Consider the following 4,737-nt stretch of genomic DNA (forward strand, 5'->3'; position numbering starts at 1 on the left):
AGAAATAATGTTTATGATAAATATTTAGATAAGAAATTTTTTTTAAATATTTATTTGAAGGACTCAACCACTTATGGGTTATTATTGCCTTTATTTCTAAAGTGTTTATTATTCAATATTTTTTTAATTTCCGAATTGAGATGTATAATGCCTATTGAAAAATGGGAAATTTGATTAAATTTTATGGTAAAGTTTTGAGTAATTGAGAAGTTCAAAAATTTTATCATCAGTTTGCTTGTTATCTCTCAAAATTGAATGAATGTCTAATCGTAATTCATACAAAGATTTGAGGGAGTCGTATGCTCGGCAATTAGTTAAAACGTGTTTAACGGTAGGGATGGGATATCGATATTGATATTATCGAAATATTGTTATTTTGTCTCCGATATCCGATATTTTCAAAAATGGTCGCACTTTTAAAGTAGATGTAAATAAAAGAAATATTGATAATATACACTATCAATGTAATATGCAGGACGAAATATAATATGGAAAAGATATTCCGATATTATTTATTCCAAATATCGATATTTTGTTAAAGAAAATATTCAAGCTTAAAAATACCATAGTATTTTGATATTTAATATTGATAATTTCATATTTGATATTTTTATAATTATTGATTTCTAAAATTAGTAACAATATTTCGATATTATATTATAGAGGGATCAATATATTGTTTCAATAATTTAACATCCATTCGATCTTTGTTAATGTTATTAATATCGATATCGATAATTACCAACAATATCGCGATATTATTTATATTTTGTTTAAAAATACTAAAAAATTATAAAAAAAAATTGATATCTTGTTAGAATATATTTATTTTCATTTCGATATTTGACATTGTTAATAATAATAATGGAAATTTATTAACGACAGTAAGATATTATTTTATAGAAATATCAGTAATTCGCAGCTAAAAAAAAATTATGAAAAATATAAAAATAGTATTTCGATATTCTATTTGGATTAACTCATATTCCTTTCGATATTCGACATTGTTATTAATATCGATATCGAAGATTTGAAACCATATTTCGATATTTTGTTTAATACAAATATGGATATTTTATCAAAAAAAAAATATAAAACATTTTATGAAAAGCTAAAAATAGTTTTGATATTTTAAATTGATAAATTCATATTCCTTTCGATATTCGACATTATTATTAACATCGATATCAATGATTTTATTTTATAGAAATATCAATATTTTATGAATGAAAACTAAAACATTTTATGAAAAGCTAAAAAATGTTTTTTCGATATTTTATTTAGATAATTTCTTATCCCTTTGAATATACAACTTTGCTGATTTTTTTTTTGTTGATTAATAAAATAATTATCGATATCGATAATTAGAAAAGGTATTCCCATATTTTTTCATCGAAATATTGATATTTAATTTTAATTAAGATTAAGAAAATTAAAAAAAACAACACATAAAATGGTTTTTCGTTATTTCATTTTTTAGGGTGTCGTATTCATTTCAATAATTAACATTGTTGATAATATCGATATCGAAGATCAGAACCGATATTTCGATATTTTTTCATTGAAATATCGATATTTAGTTTAAACATATTAAGAAAATTTAATAAAAAGCAAAAAATAGTATTCATTATTTTAAATTGATAAATGCATGTTCCTTTCGACATTTCACATTGTTATTAATATAAAAGATTAGAAACGATATTTCGATATTTTGTTTTATAGAAATATCGATATTTTATAAAAGAAAACTATAACATTTTATGAAAATCAAAAAAATATTTTTTCGATATTTTATTTTGATAATTTCTTATTCCTTTCGATATCCAACATTGCTAATAATATCGATATCAATAATTATAAAAAGTATTCCGATATTTTTTCTTCGAAATATCGATATTTGGTTTAAAAAGATTAAGAAAATTTTTTAAAAAGTATAAAAATAGTTTTTCGATATTTTAAATTGATAAATTCATGTTTATTCAATATTTTACATTGTTATTAATATTGATATCAAGGATTAGAAACGATATTTCGATATTTTTCATCGAAATATCGATATTTGGTTTATTGATTCTGCAATAATTCAAAATATGGAAATAAAAATGTAATTATCAAAATAAAATATCGATATTCCATTTTTAAATTTTTTAAACAATTTTCTAGTCTTTTTAAATAAAATATCGATGTTTCGTAAAATAATATCGAAATATTGTTGCTAATATTCCATAGGGACACTACAATAATACAAAATATTGAAATAAATATATAATTATCAAAATCAAATATCGATTTTCCATTTTAAAATTTTTTATACAATTTTTTGTTCATTTTTAGAGAAGAAATACACATCAACCATGTTGCTCGAAGAAAGTTATGGGAAAAGGCCCGGGGAAGAATGGAAAAGGAAAATTCCAGGAGGGTAACTCGGTAGAATTTAAAGGCCACAGATAGGATGGAAACAATCAAAATCGGGACGAACGAATATAGGAAGTTGGGGTCTAACAGGGGTAAAGAGATACAGCGATATGAGGGTCCATTCAGGGTGATTATTATAAGGGAACACAACATTATTACGATAGAAAGTGTCAGAGAACCCAAAAAGAGGAGAACTGTCCATATTGAAGAATTAAAACTTCCGGCAATGACAATATAAAAACTGAAGTGTTCTCTTACTAGATTGTATTACAGAAAATTTAGTTACATATTCTATTTATTGTTTTATTTTAAGATTGTTATTTATTTTTGTAAATATTGTCTCTTTCATGCTGTGTTTTTGTTTTTTGTGAATAATTTCTTTTTCATTCTAACTTGTTCAATTATTAGGTTTAAATAATGTACTTAGCGTTTATTAAGGGAACTTGTGAGTTTTTTCAATATGTATATCGAATTTGTTTTTATTTTAAATAATTTTTCTTAATTGTTCTTATATTCTATATTATTATATTATATAGTATTAGTTTACGAGGATTGTTCGTAAACTGGTGTGGGGGGGAGTTAGGTTCTGAGTCAGCTGTAATTTCGATGTCAGCTGTCTGAGGGGATCAGCTGATCGAACGTATATAAGAGATGTACCGAATACAATAAAGCTAGTATTTTACAGCAGTTCAAGCGAGTTAGATCTTATTCCTTCTTCTCTTTTTTGACATTTTGCTTTCGCAAATACTTTACTTATATACACACATATATACATATATATTCTTATTTTCGATTATAGTCTTATTTATTATCGATTGTTCGAAAACTGGTGGGGGGAGTTACAATCAGCTGTAAATGTATGTATAGACAAGCTGGACTCAAATAAAGTGAGTGTTTAAGTATCAAACGATTTGGTCATTTCCCTCTCCCCTTTCTCTTTTTTTCAGTTAATGTATATACATCCATAAATATAGCAATAGCGAAGCATTGCCGGGTCTGCCAGTAATAAATAAAATATGGGTTACACAATAGTAGATAACATTAAATGAATTCACAAATATCTAAGAAAAAAACAAAATATAAGCTATAAATGATATGATATCTAATTAAGCAGACAGTTAATACTGATAGTGGTTAGTACGTGTGACTGATAGTGCTAACCAAATATAGCTATCAGCTCATGTAGTCTGTCTCCTCTTTTCATTGAAATCTTGCGAAATTATTGTATATTTAGAAAGATAATTTTACTTCGAATAATTCATTCTTAGAAGTCTTTTTTTTTTTATTTTGTACGTGATACAGAAATTTTAGAATAAACAGCAATAAATAAGCAAGGAATCATACTGAGAACCTAATATGGGAAATTTGAAGAAGAAAATTACTCACTGACTCATTATAGTAAACGAGCCCAAGAGGAGAAAAATTCATTTATTACACCCCAATTTTTTATTACTTAAATGAAAACTACCTACAATTATGACTCAAAATTGATGAGTCTGCCAAGTATAGGTAAGGAGGAATGGCAGCTGTTTCAAAATGTTAAAACAAAATAATTTTTAATTATATTATTTCAATTTCTTGAGACAAGGTAATTATTTATTAAATAAATCAAAACTTGTATCCTTATTTGTCTCAACACTTTTTATTTTTCAGCAGTCCAATGTTTCGGCCATTTTAACCATCCTCAAGAACATATTTAATTATAATTTCTTCCTCACATTAATTTAGAGTTACTTTTGCAGGCTATTCTGCCCAGGTAATTAATTCAATTAAAACCCTATTTTTTAATTTAAAATCATAAATATAAGATAATCTTATATAAGAAGAATATTTATGATATTAAATTTAAAAAATAGGCTTTCAATTTATAATAAATGAATGACCTGGGCAGAATAGCGTGTAAAAGTAACTCTAAATTAATGTGAGGAAGAAATTATAATTGAAGATGTCCTTGAGGATGGCTAAAATGGCCGAAACGTTGGACTGGTGAAATATAAAAAGTGTTATTAAAAAGGATACAAGTTTTGATTTATTTAATAAATAATTTTTGATTCTAAGCTGCATATCTTTAAAACTACCAACAACACGAGAAAACATAATAGAACATCAATTAAGTAGAGTAAATTTGATAGAGCTGTTCATTTCATAAAAAACATACTTAAAAATCAGTAGTCAGGAACCATGAGAGATGTCTATTTGCACACAAATTAAAGCTAGTTTGTTTGTTTAGTGGTGCCAAACTTCATTGTTCATCAACGCATCATCATTTTATTTAATTTTGCTAATATTCGTTAAATTTTATTTTATTTTTTAATTTGATTA

General features: G+C 24.8%; 1 long non-coding RNA gene across 1 annotated transcript in view; it reads left to right on the forward strand.

Annotated features, from left to right (window-relative positions):
- Positions 1–3,103, forward strand: part of LOC136795473 (uncharacterized) — a 14,402-nt gene extending 11,299 nt beyond the window's left edge. The window contains exon 2 of the long non-coding RNA XR_010843090.1: positions 2,335–3,103. This is a non-coding gene — a long non-coding RNA (uncharacterized lncRNA). The remainder of the gene's footprint in view (positions 1–2,334) is intronic.
- The last annotated feature ends 1,634 nt before the right edge of the window (positions 3,104–4,737 follow it).

Source organism: Halyomorpha halys, unplaced genomic scaffold (assembly GCF_000696795.3).
Source record: "Halyomorpha halys isolate HHAL.00 unplaced genomic scaffold, Hhal_1.1 Scaffold1851.1, whole genome shotgun sequence".
Lineage (NCBI taxonomy): Eukaryota > Metazoa > Arthropoda > Insecta > Hemiptera > Pentatomidae > Halyomorpha > Halyomorpha halys.